The sequence below is a fragment of the Protopterus annectens genome, chromosome 8.part0 (genome assembly GCF_019279795.1).
Source record: "Protopterus annectens isolate FY-2018-M chromosome 8.part0, PAN1.0, whole genome shotgun sequence".
Classification (NCBI taxonomy): Eukaryota; Metazoa; Chordata; order Ceratodontiformes; family Protopteridae; genus Protopterus; species Protopterus annectens.
This window is the reverse complement of record NC_056741.1, coordinates 1,998,764,853-1,998,783,912: the sequence shown is the minus strand read 5'-3', so window position 1 is coordinate 1,998,783,912 and position 19,060 is coordinate 1,998,764,853.

Sequence of the window (19,060 nt, the reverse complement as noted above, 5' to 3'; positions counted from 1 at the left end):
ATGATATGTTTTTGAAAACATCAGGGTTATTTATATCTGCCATGTCTTAGTGGTAAGTCCCTTTGTGTACGGTGTGCAGGGTCCTGAGTTCAAGACTTTCAGAGGCTGTTTATTTTGTTGCTGGGCAGAACAAGGGCCATTGGCTACAGAGAGATTAAGGCACTTTTAAGCAGTTGTAAGTGGGTTTGTGCAGGTTTGCATGATGGTAAGAAATGCTAACTTCCGGTCACAGTTTCTTATACTCAGTTAGCTTCTAAATTGTTTAACCTGTGTAGGAAGTGCTTACCCCCATGCAAACAGGCTCATACCCGCTTACTGCTGTTTAAAAGTGCTTACTCCCACTTAGCCCCACGCTAATTTCTTTAAAAGAAAAGAAAAAGGGTTTGATAGGAAAGTGGTGAAAAGGGGCACAAAGAGGGAAAGACAGTAGACAAAATAGCCAGAAAGTGTGTAGGGAAGGTCCATAGCTTCCCATTTCTTCTACAGCAACAGCTGTGCATATACACTGATTGCAGAGGTAGATTTGGACACTCAAACCCCTGGGAGGGGGTGAGGACAACAATAGGTTTATCTGGGGAGGTAGGTTGGGTAGGCTAACAGACAAGACAAACCAGACACATAGAGGGGCAGTATATGACACATGTGGGGGGTAAACATTTTAGACGGGGCATGTTTGGAAGTTGCAAGCCCATGAGCCCCTAAATGGAAACAGTGGGACTGAGGATCCCACCCATGGTCAGTCACCACTGCACTTTCACTGCCCCAATGGTGGCTGTGCTGGGGGTTGGGTAGGAGGGGCAGCCTCACCCTCTAATTGTGTCAAGTGGCCCTCAAGCTGGCATAGCCGGTCTTGAAACTCCCTGTCGAGCTCAATATGCACCACAGTCTGGACCTGATGGTGGGTGACAGGTACCTCTATGCCTCCACTCCCGGGGGTGGTGAGCCCCATCCCCTGTGGCGGTTCTACCTGAAGGTGGTGCAGGGCCAATAGAGGAGGAGGTCGCAGGCTGGGCCTCAGACATGCTGGTGCCCAGTGCCATGGCCAGCTGAGGTGGGACAGGTGGGTCCTCTAGGACCGGCCTTCCCATATGAGCTATGGTGTTGCAGCTTTAAGATTAATATAGGTTAGTAATAGTCAACAGCATTCAGGTTTAGTTGTAACAGCATGCACAGGTATTCCCATTAACCCAAGACACCAGATTTACAACAGTTGCACAGCAACCAGAACACATGCATATATGGGACAACAGTGGCCATTACAACATCATGCAGGGTTCATTGATGGCAACAGGTCACCAGTATGGGGTATTTTTAACATGGCACATGCATAAAACCAAATGTGAATATTTGTAAACCAATAGGACATATGGCCCAACAAAAGTATGGAGTGCACACATACCCATTGAGGTGTGTAATTGGGTTATTGTTGCACATATGGGGGGGTGAGAAAGAGAGAGGTCAATTAACAAATAATATATCCCTGTAGTTTCCACAACCTTCTTAGTCACTGCAGTGACCTGTCCCTTAGATGTATTATTACACTACCCAATGGCATTACTTTGTACAATGGCATGTTTGTAGATTAGTATATATGTGGACTGTGTCATACGTATAGTCCACACCTCTTACCTGTTATAGCTGTTAAGAAATCTTTGTTAAAACTACCTGGCAAATACTACACATACTCCCAGATTCCATGTTGATGTTATACACATACCTAACAGTCCATTATTGCACACACACTGGTCAAGGCTTGACAGGATGCAGGTGTTACTGTGACATATTTTGGAATAGCTGTCATACACTTTGGGTGAGATGCTACAATGACAGGTTTGTTTCCATATACATTCTCTTTTTATGTTCAGGTATGACTATCCATTATATGCCAGTATAGGCTGCCTACATTTCTTGGATCATCACACTTATTTGTCAGGGGAACAGGTTACTGGGCAGTATATTTGGGCCTGTTATCTGGACATGCTGGACAGATCAGAACAGTTGAGGGGGATGACTGCATACAGCTTACTGCCTGAACATTCTGCCTCAGTCTGTAGAGTTGATGGGTATGATTATGCTTACAGCATACTATCTGAACTTTCTAGCAAAGTCTGTACAGTTGTTGGGTCTAATTATGCATACAGCTTTCTATCTGAACATTCTTGCAAACTCTGTATAGTTGTGGGGTATGATTTTGCATACAACTTACTACCACTCCTGGGTTTCAAGCCCCTGCTGTGTGTTAAAAATATTACAGTTGACATCACAGTACACTGTGTTATCAAGGAATTGGTGTAAAGTATCCCATTGGTTTCTGTCTAAGTTTCTCTCAGTTGTTCTATATGCCTGACCTCTTGGGACTTCCAACATTGTTATACTGAACTTCCTACACATTTTAACTGTGTTCATCAGTGTGGGTAAGACTGCTTAATACAACAGCACTATTTACAGAATGAAACACTACAACAACATATGACAGCAGAATGTACACAAGCACTCCTGGGGTTATAGTTTTATTCACAAGATATTACACCTTTATTTCCATGCAACCTATATGACAGTTTTCCAGCCATATTGTCTGGTTTATTTAGTACATCCCATACAAAGTACATTTTTATACTGGTACAATACTTTCCAGAACTGTTATATTTATTTGTTATGACAGTACATGCAGGAATATTACTAATCTGCCTCACGATGCAGCATTTGCAGCCTAGCAGCATGGGCTTGCAAGTTCGCAGCCTGCTCATCTGCAGCTGTCAGAGAAATACAGTGATATTTAGCCATTACCTATCCATAGTATACACAAGCTAGGCAATAATTATCTACGTAGAAGAATGGGTACATACTCAGTGCTGGGGCATCAGTCATTATCCTTAATTCTTGGATCCACTGGTCCAAGAAATCACCTGTCCACCACTTCAGGTCAGCATGGTGATACCTGACCTGCTCAACAGTCCGGAGGATACCAGTGGCACTGGTAAGGTCACGGGTGAGACTGTCCAAGGTCTCCACTTTATACTGAGAGCCCTGGTACTGGCACTGCAGTAGTCTCTCCTCATGGTGTTTACCCAGGAGCCATACCATGAATCTGGAATCCAGGGTGCCGCTGCGCTGCACTCTAAATCGAGTGCCTTCCCCAACTTCAGCCATTCTGCCTACAGTAGGGAGCTGCAACCAGGTATGGGAACTATTGACACCTGTGGGGTTTATATATGCCCAATTTCCTGCACTTTCCCATGATTGGACAGTTTTGAAAAGTCTAAGCTATGGGCACACCTGCTTACCTAATGTTGGCATTGCTTAAAGGGGCATACCACTGGGCAGATTGAGTTAGCCGGCCTACACATTGCTTACACCACGTAGGCTGAACTGTGCAATGCTTAGCATTGCTTAATACCTATTTAGCTTTATATTTTTCTTTTGACATTGATTTATTATTTGTTACATGTTATATCTGTGTCTGGTATCTGCGATTCCTGTGTACGTACGTTGTATGGGGTCCTGGGAACTTCAACACTTTATTACAATAACGCCTCACATCTGGCCTTACTGCAGTACTCCAGTTCACATATTTATGTCATGTTGCAGGTTATATAACATCACACTGTACATTGATTCATTTCACATGTTCATTTTGATTTCCCTATGGTGTGGATTTGTTTGTTGACACCTCAGTCTTATGTACTGCAATGTACAGGGTCCTGAGTTAAAGCCTTGCAGAGGCTGTTTATTTTGTTGCTAGACAGAACACAGGCCATTGGATATGGAGTGATTAAGGCACTTTAAAGCAGTTGAAAATGGATGTGCACTTGTTTGCACAGAGCTAAGCACTGCTATCTTCTGGTTACACTTGCTTATACTCAGCTTCCATATTGCTTAATATGTGTAGTTAATGCTTACCCCCATGCAGACACACTTAAACGTACTTACTAGTGCTTACATATGCTTACTACTGCTTATTTGTGCTTAAACCTGCTTACTAGTGCCTTATTCATTATGACACTGATACTTCACATGTGCATTTCCTGCAGTACTCTAGTTCATAAATATGTGTTATTTAGAGGGTTTTGCAACAAGAATTGGTTATAACTTGCTTTGCCATGTAAAATAGACTGTGCTGCAGTGGGACTCGAACCGGGAATGCCTGCATATTAAGCAGATACTCTGCCCACTACACTATTGCTGTGCTGCTTCATTTGCATGTATCTTCCTTGTTATCCTCTTCAGCCTTTTAAGCTGCTTTAACCGTAGCTAAGCGATGGGCACACCCGCTCATCTACGGTTAGCTTTAACCAGAGTTAAAAAAAAAATAAAAGTGTTTCTTCATTTTATTTTTATGTACTGTTGCTGTTGCACACATGGGGACTGTTGGTGGAGATATGTGACACCTCTGAGTGATCTCACTCATTTCTTAACACTTTATGCCCGAGGTGCGTTCCCTGGCCTGGACTATCTTAATCCCTCCGGTTTATCCGCCCAGCACTGCATGTGAGTTCACTTCTTTCTTACATGTTATCTCGATTTATCCCCCCCCCACACTTCCATCCACGAGGCAGTCTGATTTGAACTGGTCCATTAAACCCTGACACACCTCGATCCATAATTTGATAATTTCATACCCATGGTTCCTTCCCCTGCCACCTAAGCTCCATGTACACAGCAACCATTCATTATCCTGTTGCTAGCCCAGCCATACCACACCTCCACACATTGCCCTCTCTCCACATCTCGGTAGTCATCCAGTATACTTTCTCGACCCAAGCTTCTTCAGGTTCTTAATCCATTTAATCCATGTACGTATTTGTCTTGCCTTGTTCATCTTTCGAGACACTTGTAAACATCAGATCGACTCACACTTTTTGTTTCGTCCCACCTGGGTCGGACCTGTTTTTGTGTCAAGATAAGACTTAGCTGGTCTGTATTGTTTCTCCCACTGGTAGCATCCTGCCACGGGTTTGAGAAGCAGCGGTTTGCTAACACACCTGCCCAGCCTCATCTCCTGGTTCCCCGGAACCGACACCCCAGGTTTGACATTCTGAGCATGAAGCATGCCCACATGCTTCCTCAAAGTGCACCGTTTTTTATTATTTTCATACGTTTTTGACAAGACTACTGTTCTCACATTATGATTGGACAGGAACTGTTTTGGCAATTTACATAAACTGCTAAAAATACTGCATTTGAGCAATGTACAAATGGTTGCTCATATTAATGTAACATGTCTATCTAAAGGGGGTCTTGATTTTGCATAAAACAACAGCGCTAAATAATAAAGAGGTTGCTGGTGTTCTTTTTATTCATTTGTACTGCTTTGTTGTCACAAAGTTCATTCTTGATGTGTGTGTGTGTGTGTGTGTGTGTGTGTGTGTGTGTGTGTGTGTGTGTGTGTGTGTGTGTGTGTGTGTATATATATATATATATATATATAAACAAGTACGTGTGTGTGTGTGTGTGTGTGTGTGTGTGTGTGTGTGTATATATATATATATATATATATATATATATATATAGATATATATATATATATATATATATATATATTTATATATATATATATATATATATATATATATATATATATGTATATGTATATATATATGTATATATAATTGTACATACACGCGCACACACACACACACACACACACACACACACACATACATCTACATAATTACATACATTTCCTATATTGTTGAATGACTGTGCTGGATGATATGTTTGTGATAACATCAGATACAGGTATATCTGCCATGGCTTAGTGGTAAATCACTTTGCTTATAGTGTGCAGAATCCAGGGTTTGCATCTTGAGAGTGCTGATTATTTTGTTGCTGGGCAGGACAAGAGCTGTTGGATACAGAGTGACTAAGGCACTTTTAAGCAATTATAAGCAGGTTTGCGCTGATTTACGTGAGGGTAAGCAATGCTAACCTCTGGTTACATATGCTTACAGACTGTTAGCTTCGATCTTGCTTAACCTGCGTGTGCATTGCTTACCTCTGTGCAAATGGGCTTAAATCCTTCTTACTGGTGTTTAAATATGCTTACTACCTCTTACTACTGCTTACTAGTGCTACATTTTAGACAGTAATAGTGTAATCGTTCTTGGGGAGGTGGGTGATTTGGAAAATGTATGGAGTTATCATAAATTACACAGTTTACCTTCCATTTGTATCTGTGATACTGTATGGGGCACATGTGATTATCTGTGGACTTTGCAACATTATGACACTGGCACCTCACATCTGCATTAAGTGCAGTACTGCAGTTCAGAAATGTATGTTATTTATTAGGTTATGCCACAAAATATACTTCTAAAACAAACCTCCTGCATGAGAGCAATTGCACGGCTCTAACCAAAACTTGCAAAAACACATCCAGTGAGCCAGCAAACTGTAGCCTGAAAAAATATATTTATTGTTAAGAAAACATAAAAAACAACAAAGAACCAGACCGGTTTCGGCTGGACAAAAACACAGCCTTCCTCAGTGTAAACTAAAATGATCAAATGTTGCTGTTTAAATACATACATCTGAAAGTTCATTGGTTCAATCTAGAATTGTTCATTCAGACCAGGTGGAAATAATACACCCAATTTAGCAATCCACTTCTTTTCTTTTGAATTTAGAATAGAGTCCCAACCTGTTTTATTAAGTTTGTTACCTTTTATAACATCAATTACCATAAAGGAAAATCTTGCAGTTTTATGTACCAGATTTTGTTTATATAGAGCATTGTTGACTTTTTTGTTTTTAATGTTACTTACATGTCCTGATATTCTGAGTCTTAGAGGACGTGAAGTTTGCCCGATGTAAAAAGATCCGCAGGTGCAGGTGGCCAAATACACCACCCAATCACTACTACAGTTAGCAAAGAAATTAACATCATAGACTATGTCCAGCCAAAACCGGTCTGGTTCTTTGTTGCTTTTTATGTTTTCTTAACAATAAATATATTTTTTCAGGCTACAGTTTGCTGGCTCACTGGATGTGTTTTTGCAAGTTTTGGCTAGAGCCGTGCAATTGCTCTCGTGCAGGAGGTTTGTTTTAGAAGTTACACTCCTTCCCACATCCTGCTGGGGGCCTGTGAAACTGATATGGACTGTAAGATTGTCTCTGCAGTAATTTATTTATCTCTATTAATGGACGTGCCTTCGTTGAAGGTTGTGCGTCAGGGCTGGTAACTCAGCACGTAAAAAATCTACTACCAAACATTAGTGGACCGGAGTTCCACTGTGGCGACCCATAAGCCAAAAGACACAACATTTATTTTCTGTTGGTTCGCTTGGTTCATCTTGGTGGAATTATTTTTTGGAGCCAACTTGGATTGCTGGACCGACCTCATTATCATTGTGCTGGAATTATTCCTTTGGACTACAACAATTTTCTTGCATATAGCAGTCTAAACGTACCAGCCGCTTTTTAGCATTTTCTCAATATCATTGGATATTGCTGTATGGATATACAAGGTCACAAAGGCATTGTTTTTGTTCTTTTTTGTTCAAATAAGTTTTTTGATTAGCTTTTGTTTTTTATCAAAAAAACATTGTTTCTGGATTCATTCTGAGTTCGGCATGGTTTATATGGGCTGATTTTCACAAGTGCCATTCACACGGCAACATCAGTGACTAAAGTAAATCAAGGTACTGTTTATTTTTCTCTTTTTCTGCCATACTTATTGGTATTTTGGACTTTTTTGGTCTGTGTTGCAAGTTGCATATTGTGGGAAAGAGTTTATTTTGTTTTTTTACCAACCAGCAGCCAGCAGGAGGTTTATTTTAGGAGTTGCACTACTCTCCACACACTGGCTGACTGTCTACAAGCTCCATTCAAGGGGCAACCAGATAGAGTTTATTTTCTTTTTTCACCATACTCGTTGGATTATTGGACTTCTGGTGGTATCGCAAGTTGCATATTGTGGGAAATGGCTTGTGTTGGTTCATTACCAATCGGCAACCAGTATTGACTATTTGGCCAGTTTTGGTGTCGGATATACACATTTTTCAGCAGTCTGCAGGTTCGGTCTGGGACAATATTAGGTCGCACTACCTTTTGATGGGACCGGGAAATTACATCATTGGATATGATCAGTCCTTGCTGTCGGTTTTCAATTTGGAATCATCATTTTGATATTGAACTATGCAAGAATAATTCATGATCTTTTGTACTTTAGTACTGTGTCTTATATAGGCTGGACATTATCATATATGCAATTTTTGTCTGGTTGTAGGGTACTGCATTTATTAGTGGTGTTCCTCATTTCCAATTTTGATTTATTGAATTATTTTAAGTCTACTGCATATATGTTCTTTGATCCTTTTATATGTTCAATATTCAGTAATGAATATAAGCAACATGTTCCTGGCTATCAACATCTCTTATGCTCATAAATATATTGTTTATATAGACAAGATATCAGCAAATATTGGAATTTATTTTATGCATTAGTCAGTTACATCATATTACCATAGGCTTAGGGACCAACCTATGAATACTGTTTATATAACTACTGGTTTGATTAGATGGAACATGGCCGTATCAGTATTCCCAATTTGGCTCTACTTTTTCTATTAGATCTTTGTGCTTACATGTCCCAGTAGTTTAACTATACTATTTTGGTTCAGCTCAGTATAATCCACCTGTTGTATACATTGACATTGGACATCCCATTTTTATGTGTTTAGAATACTCACAAAAGTGCGAACATTTGATACAGATACAAGCAGCCATTGGAGACTATTATGATTTCCAAGATTTTTGGCTTTTTTCATCTTCTTTGGGGACTCTAATTATTGGTTGCCAGATTTTCCAGGTTTATACATACTATACTGGTTTCTTAAACTGCACTGATATTTATAGTGTCATTTGAATATTTTCAGGTTTTTAATTGTGGTCCTCTTTTCTATTGATTATATATTTTTTTCTAATATCCATTGTACTTGGGACCTCTTTATTGCTGGTCACATGTTTTGAATTGATAATACTTGGTTTATCTAACAAATGGCTCAGGAGTTGCATTATATTACATAGCCTTTTTCATTTTGGATTTCCGTAAGGGACGTAGCCTTGTGTATATTAAACTACTAGCTGGTTATTAACCAATTTTCTTCTGGCTATTATTGTCTCTTAACCTTATAAATTGACCCATTATGGTACATTTACATTGACATATCATCTCCATTTTGGACTGAGGCTATTATTGTCAGTCTTTCTGAACCAGGAATTAAAGAATATAAAACTATATATTCATTTGGTAATCAATTTCACTGATATTGAGATGGATATCCTCAGTTTGGTTTCTGGTCTATCAGCAGACAGGGAAGACCTTGGAGCCTTTGGTTTGGGCTCTTGTACACCTAATGGCAATACTGGTCACCCTTTGGGCCCTGAGTCCATTTGTGGAATAGCTTTTGACCAGCTACACAAACACCTTAGATCTTTGAGATCCAATGTTTGGCACTCTAAATTGTTTAAGGCTTATATAACCAAAAATATAACACCAAGGGGACTCAGAGTATGAATACAACCCCATGTGGGTGAAGCTGATGAGGAGCTTAATAACCAATGGACAGCTATACAGCAACAGGCTACCATGTTTTTTGTTGAAGCTTTAGCAAAGTTTCATGACTGAGTGATCGACCGTGAAATCAGTGCAGTCATGAAACTAGTTGGTGATGTACAACCATTTGAAGGGGAAACTTTCTTCAACAACCAGTTGACCAAAGTGGCAACAGATCTAAACAAATTAGAGGAACAACTGAAGATGAGAAAAATCAAGAAATTCAAAAGAGATCAATTAGATTACCAAAGTGCCAATCCCTTCATTAATACCAACAAACATGTGAGATTCACATTACATCCAATAAGAACACCCAAAAGGAAAAGACCTAGGTCCATACTTAGGAATCTACTAATGATCTTTCATCCTGTACTGAAAGTGATTTACAGGCTGTATCAGGTTCACTGTCCCCAAAAAGAACACCAGTATCTACCCTTTTAGGCCTAGATACCAATGAAGGGGGAGAAAACATAAGAAAAGTCAACAGCATACAAAGCTTATTGAAACTAGCAATGCAAAAGTAAATGTGAATTCAAATGTGAATGTTTTAAACTTATCAGACTTTGTTTTGTCACCTATACATTTGTCTGTTCTTAATAAAGGTCTTACATTCATACCTGGTTTTATGGTATCTGAGGATGTATTAGCACAGGATGTTATGTCCTTTTGTAGAATCTTGAATTTGAAGTTGCATTTTGGTGATATGGATAGTAATTATAGTCAAGATAAATTTATCTATCACAAATCACGTTTTCTTCCTCCGATGCATCCTATTGTACATCAATTCCAGAACAGCATACTAAAAGATCTACATTTTTCTGGTTGTGAGATATGCTTTAAATCTAATAATATCACATTGGCTGAGAAACAAGCAATATATGAACTACAGAACAACAGGAACATAGTAATTATTTCTGCTGACAAAGGTGGGGCAGTAGTTGTCTTAAATTGGTCCGATTATGACAATGAGGTCAAAAGACAACTTTCTCTCAATAGATATTATTCCAAAATGGCAATCAATCCCACATTTAGGTTCAAAAAAACAGATTGATGACTTTTTATCCAATGCAAGAGATGAAGGGATCATTGCGACTGATGTGATGCACCAGCTCATGATCCATGAGTCAGCCAATCAATACATCTATATTTTACCTAAGATACATAAGGACCCAGCAAATCCACCGGGTAGACCCATTGTATCAGGTAAGGGTTACATCACTGAACCATTGTCATTATATCTTACCAAACATCTCAAGCCTTTGTTATCCTTAGTACAGTCATGGTTGCAGGATGCCACACATTTCTTACAAATCATTTCTGATACTCAATTAGAACCAGGTTGGTTAATGTGCCCACTTGATGTAAGTGCTCTATATATCAACATTCCCCATCAAGGAGGTTTGGAGGCCCTGGCCTATTGGCTTGAGGTGGCTGGCTTATACCAGCCTGATTTCAATCAATTTCTGGTGGGTCTTGCAGAACATGTCCTCACCAATAATGTCTTCTTTTATCAGGACATTTGCTATTGACAAACAAAAGGGACAGCGATGGGAGCATCATTTGCTCCGATCTATGTTGATCTATTTATGGCATTTGTTGAAAAGCACATTATTTATAGCAGCCATAACAATATTTTTCTTGAGTACATTGATATCTGGAGACGTTATTTGGATGACTGCTGGATGGTATGGAAGGGAGAGGTCCATGAATTATCTGACTTTCTAACGTATGTGAATGACAACAAATGGGGCCTCCAGTTTACAGTACATTATGATGCCAGTACTATCACCTTTTTGGATGTATTGATCAACAGGTCACCAGATCATACATTAAGTACTAAGGCATTTAGGAAGTACCCCGAATCCAACACCATCCTCCATGCTTCCAGCTTTCACCCACCACACATTGCCAGGAATATTCCAAAATCCCAATTTATTAGAGTGAAGCATATCTGTTCCGACGAGTCTTCTTTTCAGGAACAGAGAAAGGATCTCACAAACAGGTTCAGATACAGGGGTTATAGGATGGGGCATGTTCTGCAAGCCAGTAATTTGGTCGATACATTTAATAGGGATGATCTGTTATGTTACAAAGAGCACAACACCACTGAATCACAACCCATCAGGTTTGTAACTACCTATGCCAGGAATTCAGACATTTTAATACATAGTATACATACACACTGGAACATACTACAATGCGATCATGAATTGGCAAGTATCATACCAGACAGATATCTTTTCTCATTTGCAAAGGGAAAAACCTAGGCTGCTGCTTTAATTATTACAAACATTCTCATGACAGCAGTCAGTCGCAGCCATTACAGACTACTTTGACAGGAGAACCTCTGACTGGTTGTTTTCCATGTGGTCACTGCCCCAATTGTGACAAAGTAAGTAAATCTAAACAATTCTCCAGTCGGAACTCTGCCATAGTCTATGATGTTAATTTCTTTGCTAACTGCAGTAGTGATTGGGTGGTCTATTTGGCAACCTGCACCTGCGGATCTTTTTACATCGGACAAACTTCACGTCCTCTAAGACTCAGAATATCAGAACATGTAAGTAACATTAAAAACAAAAAAGTCAACAATGCTCTATATAAACACCATCTGGTACATAAAACTGCAAGATTTTCCTTTATGCTAATTGATGTTATAAAAGGTAACAAACTCAATAAAACAGGTTGGCACTCTATTCTAAATTCAAAAGAAAAGAAGTGGATTGTTAAATCGGGTGTATTATTTCCTCCTGGTCTGAATGAACAATTCTAGATTGATCCAATGAACTTTCAGATGTATGTATTTAAACAGCAACATTTGATCATTTTAGTTTACACTGAGGTAGGCTTTGTTTTTTGTTCAGCCGAAACCGGTCTGGCTCTTTGTTGTTTTTTATGTTTTCTTAACAATAAATATATTTTTTTCAGGCTACAGTTTGCTGGCTCACTGGATGTGTTTTTACAAAATATACTTATCATAGAATGATTTGAAGGGGAAATGGAATGTACTGCAGTGGGACTCGAACCAGGAATGACTGCTTGTATGACGAATGCTCTGCCCACTACATTACTGCTGTACTGCTTCATTTGTATATATTTTGATTTCTATCCTCTTCCTGCTATTTAAGCTGCATTAACCACAGCTAAGCAATGGGCACACCTGCGCACCTACGGTTAGCTGTACTCGGTTTTTAATAAAAAAATAAGAGGGTTTCTTCATTTAATTTATATGTACTGTTGCTGTTGTACACATGGGAGACTGTTGGTGGGGATATACAGACACCTATGAGTGATCTTGCTCATTTATTAACACTTTCTGCTGTTCTACATTGCAGGGGTATGTTTATTCTGAGTGCTTTGCTCTCAGACACGCCCCCTGTACTTGTACATGCTCCATGTAAGCCTGGGAGCTCAGGCAGCATGCCTTCATTAATATGCTTGGCGCGCTGCAATCCTGCTCCTTCAAGGGACTTCCGTACAGGACTTAGTTAGTCCTGCACTTAAGATTAGTGAATCTGGGGCTCAGTCTTCCAAAGTTTTTGGACAGGAAAAGTCATAAAGTCTAAATATGTAAATGTTGTACATATTAGCTTATGCATGTTTTTGAACTTGTAGCCTGTTTGTCTGTGAAAAATATTCTTTATTGTTCACTGGACTTGCTGAATGGTTGACAATTGTATACCCTGAGTGCAGAAAAAACAAGATTGTAGAAGTTTTTTATTCAGTGCAATGTATGTTTAGTTATTCGAACAGTTTGATTATCTGAACTACCCTTGGTCCCAATTAGATCTGATAATTGACTCTTTACTGTATTTTTATTTAGTACCATTGTGGTGTACTATTATAGCAGAAATGCGTGATAGTGAAAGTCTGGCTTTAGTAGGCTTGACTTCAATATTAACATGTAGGCCCAAGAACAGTAATTTGATGTTTATTAATTAGTGATACATTTGGGTTCAATTTCCATATTATGATAAGTTCTATGATAGCCTAGAAATCAGTTAAGTTAGCTGATGTGCTTTTCCTGTAGGAAATATCAGTTTTGGGAAAATTCAGTTATGCTTTGTACATTGTACTTGTCTGAAGGTTAGAGATTTTCTATTGTTAATGCTGAAGTTTTTGGATATACTGAAAATTAGAGTTAGGATTTTATGTCTGAATGTTTCTTGGTTAAGTTTAGAATAACGACAGATGCAGTGTGTGCATGTATGTGTGTGTGTGTGTGTGTGTGTGTGTGTGTGTGTGTGTGTGTGTGTGTGTGTGTGTGTGTGTGTGTGTGTGTGCGCATCTTATCTAGTGGTGCCATTATGCCTGTACTTCCAAAGCTCAAAGCTTCATTATAAGCTTACCTCTTATCCATAAAGAGGTGTGCAAATTGAAAACCAGTATCAGTCCACCAAGAAGACCAGAATTGTAAGAGATTAATGAGACTACTCACTTAGCAAACCGTACAAATACAATAAAATTGTTATAGAAGCTAACCTTCATTTTATCACTATCAGTGTGCCCTTGACTGAATGTTTACTTTGACTTTTTCATTTTATATTATTGTACTGCCCTTTCATTATTTCTTGTTCTATCCAATCCATAGCCTTGCCACATGTATTTAATACTGATAGATGTTTACATTTTTTTTCTTTCATGTAAGTTTCTCTCAGCTAAATATAATGACCTAGGAAATAAATATTTTCTTAATTAAAGGTAATGCTACAAGGTTGTATAATAAATTTTCAAAAGTGCTTTTGCATCTATTCCACAGGCAAAGAATTCAAAGATACAGTTATCTTTCCATTTCATATATGCTTGACCCTTCATTTCAACTAGTTTGCCATACTTTTACCATATATAATATCTGCTTCTTAAAATATATTACATTCTTCTCCCTTCAAATTCAAGCAATTAAATGGCCATTTAATATTATAAAGTTTAAAATTCATTATCAGCTTAATCATAATTCTGCATTAACCACATATATACAGTCAGCTTATTTTAATATATATTAATTCTATCTCTATCTCCTTTTATCTTCCTTATCATCTCCTCATGCAAACTTTATAATATTGCTATGCTAATATCTAATTATGACACACAAAGTATTACTCGGTACTGTGTTTTCTTTCTTAACAAGCTGCACAACAAAGAAAGCAAACTTCTTGACTTCACAGTATTAGAATACTTTGTACTTATCATACAGCCTTATATATAATATGATGCAGGTGATGTTTATGTGCTAGCATTAAATCTAAATGTTCTTTCTATTAGTTCTTCACTATTAATCCAAAATTGCACAATTTTCTACTTTTCAATTTCTTACATCTTTGTAATATATTTTTTTCTTAATACATTTCCAGACATGACCTTTTTTTATTGACACCTTAGTAAGAGTAATTTTTCAAGCATGAAACATATTATTTAGTTCTAGTCATACTTCAGCCATGTCTTTTTCAAAGGTGTATACATAATACAGAGTTCCATCATCAGCATATTTTGTGTGAATGATTTGGTTCCATGTTGCAATTGCATATGACTACATTTTAAGTTTTAGTCATCTTAAAAAAGGACTAAAAATGGAATTTGAATTCTGTGTTAATGTGGCTGAGGTAAAATGCTATATAACATATTCAGGGGACTTTGACTCCCTGCTGACATCCTTAATGAACATAATTCACTATGAAGTTGTTGTGTCTTGGGTAGAGTAAAATCCTATATACATTTGCTACATTTGAAGAGTGCTTTCTGCACTCAGCAATGCTCGCAGCAGTAGTTGTTGTGGTACTCTACACATTTCAAAATAATTTATCATCATACCCATTGCATACAAGTAAAACTTGTAAGGGCCCAGTACTGACTCCTGAAACACACTATGAATTACACTTGACACCTCTAACTTTTATTTACCAGTCTCTGTTTAGACAGTTCATTTTGAACAGCATAGGACAGGATTAAATTGCTGATGATGTTAAGAGTAGCAAATGCAATATTAAAACCCAGATAAATTACTTATTTAAATATTATTGTTGCTGTTTGTTATGTATGTATAAATGTATATATCTGTATACATATTTATTTATTTGTTTATATATGTTTGTTTATCAGTTAGTGGACAAATCAGCAAGGGACCTTTTTCATCCTTATCCCAGGTAGGTGCAAAACAAGAGCATACAGGTAAGCAAAGCATTGCAGGTAGATAAAACTACACAGGAGTATATGTAGCACATCTCATGTAGATAAATAATAATAATAATAATAATATATGTACATAATCAAAATAGGGGAAGTTATTACCACAAAAACACTAACCATTGGAGTCCCCCATGGTTCTGTGCTGGGACCTATCCTGTTTGGCACATACTTTTCTGTAGTTAAAGCCAATACCAAAGGCCTCTGGATTACTGAGTTTGCAGATGACTGTAAGCTATGAACAGTTACTGAATCGCCATATGACTTATCCATCCTGCAGAAATGTTTGTCTCAAACAAATAACTGGTGTCAAAATCATGGTAGGAAACTAAGTGACAAAAAATGTGTTATTGTTTCCTTTGAGACATCATCTACCCCAAGAAACTACCACATTCATAATATGTCCCTAACTGTTAACCCAGTTGTTCACAATTTTAGAACTTCTGTAGACAGTGACCTAACTTTTGTCGGGTCTATATCACAACATCGAATCAGTTAATGTCAAACGCTCACATGAGCGAATGTTCACGTCCTCGAAGTTTATGAATTTGTTTGCGGTATAGTGAAGATTGGGATTTTTGCCCTTTCTTCACTGCAGTGGGGTCTTGAAGTAGGAATTTATATTTACCAGGGGGTGTGCATACATGAATATTCGCTCATATGAGCGTTCGATATTTACGGATTTGATGTTTTGATATAGATGCCTTTTGTCTAACATGTGTCTATTGTTGTAAGAAAGTCCTTCTGTATAGCACAGCTTATAAACTAAGAGATTTTGTCTAGATCTATGGATGTCATTGTTACCTCCTTTACTCAACCTCATTAGGCCATTCATTGAATATAATGCCCCCTTTGGTGTGTATTTGTCCAGACATATGTAATAACTGGAGGACCCACAGAGGTAACTTATTAAAAGGATGCAAGGCCTAAACAATATGTCCTACATGCACTGACTCAAAGACCTGTCACTATACTTGGTATAACACAGACAGCTAAGATGTGATTTGTGTCTGGAAACCTGGCATCTTCCAACCCATTACAGATGGATTTACTGCACATCAGCAAGTCAAATATCATCAGAAATACTTGCTCTACGAATGTAAACCTCTTTTGTAACATTAACAGAACAGTTTGGTGGGAGGGGTATATCTCACAGAGGATACTGCTCCACAGAAAAAGTTCAGTCCTGTCCATATTCAGCTCAGACCTATGGATGGGAAATAGAAAATTTACCTCAGGACTGAGCCCTGTTCGACTAATGGACAGTGGCAGCTCCTAAATGCTTTATACCATGCATTGGTCCCTTCAAATTATCTATGATATGATTGCAGTTATTCTCATTATGGGTAATATATACTTATCAACAATGCAATGGTTAAGGTCAATCTATAACCAAATGGGATAGGTTATTTTGAGCACAAAAATTAAAACTGGCTAGGCTTAAAATGGCCCAGAAGTGCAGCTAGCCTAATATAAATAAATTATTTGCAATTGTCCAAGTAAAAGGCATTATCTAGATTAAGCTTAGAAAAATAATGCAACGGTAGCTCCGACAGAGAGACAGAGGGAGACACAGTTCATTAGAAAGTGGGTGGAAGAGGGTATGGGAGTGTGTGGCAGCAGTTAGAAAAACTGGGAGAAAGAGGACTAGGTAGAAGCAGAAAGAGAGGGTAGGGGTGAAAATCAAAATAGGTTGATGTGGTTGGTGGGTAATAGGTTTATGTAGTGTAGGGACAGCAAGTAAAGGTGATGCAGTTTTAGTTATGTTGTTAGCAGTGGATGAAGCACATACACGGTGATCTGTCTTATAAAAGGGTTAATAATTCTAATAATGTTATTATTTTGTATTCAATTTTTCAGAGCTCTCACAATACTTTCAAACAACAATAATGTCCACATCACTTTGTTTTTTTTTATTTCAGCAAGCATATTCCTGCACTAATATTTCATTTATTTGTTTATTTATTTATTCATTTCTTTATTTATTCATTTATTTATTTATTCATTCATTCATTTATTTATTTATTGTGATAGAAGATGAGATTTTTGGTATGTACTACTTAATTTCCTGTTTTCATCCTTGCTCTTTTTTTAATTGCACAACTGAAGTTTTGTACCCGCCATTAGACCCAATAGTGCAGATGACACATATGCAGAATCTAACTCACAATACACCCAGATATACTTATTCTGTTGCCTCGGATGTTTTTAACTAATCTCATTTGCTGTCAGTGTGTTTTATATTTTTACTGTTCAAATCCTACAGTTGCATTTATTGCTCAGTACTGTTTAATTTGTGTGGTGCTGCGGTAGCGTTGTCGCCTCACAGTAAGACACTGTCCGGTTCGATTCTCAGCTAAAGCATCTTCTGTGTGGAGACGTGCATGAATGGGCGCACCTTCGTTGAAGGTTGTGCTTCAGGGCTGGTAACTCGGCACGTAAAAGTCAACTATCAATCATTAGCGGACCGGAGTTCCGCTGTAGCGACCCCTAACCTGGAAAAGCCGAAAGAAACAACTGTTTAATTTGTGTATAGGTGCTGCTGTCCTTTTGGGATCATACTACTTTTTGCAAAATACTGTTTTAAAGGACATAGGTCAGCTCAGTTGATCGTATGTTTTGTAGATTGGAATAGTATAACATTATGTGCTTCAATGTAAGAATCCTAGCAAGTGCATCTTTGGTAACAGTAGGATGAGCATAAAGAGTAATAAATCATGTTTTACATCATTATGACAAATTTAACTTGAGACACAGTATTGCGCTTGAGCAGTAGCTACTTGGTTAGGGAAAGCAGTGGAACATAGACCTTTCTGTATCACAGAGACAATTTTACTTAGCAATAAAAATGAAATCATTCTCTCACTTGGGCAAGACAAAGATTAATTGATCAGTTTTATGAAGCGACTTAAGGTGATAAGTTGGAAGCTGAAGAAAGCAGGTGCAAATGTAAAAATATAAGTAGGGAATGTTCTTATGTATGATACATATAGATTATGGATGAGGTGTTGCAGTTTTGGTAGCAGTGTATTTCATTACTGGACATGAAATCATTATTATATTATCATTAGGGAATAACAGGAATTTCATGACATTAGACAAGAAGCTACTGGGAAAACAGAATAGCTGAATAAAAGAGTTGGCAGAGGATTCATATGAAGGGGTGATAAAAGTATCATACTAGGAGAGGTAGGAGGATGAGTAAAGACAGCACAGGAAGAGGGGTCATGAGTAATGCAGCTAGAGGTACCACATTCTGTTTTGTGAGTTGACAGGTAATTGGTGACAATAGCAGAACTTACAAAATGTTTCTTGCACTGATTC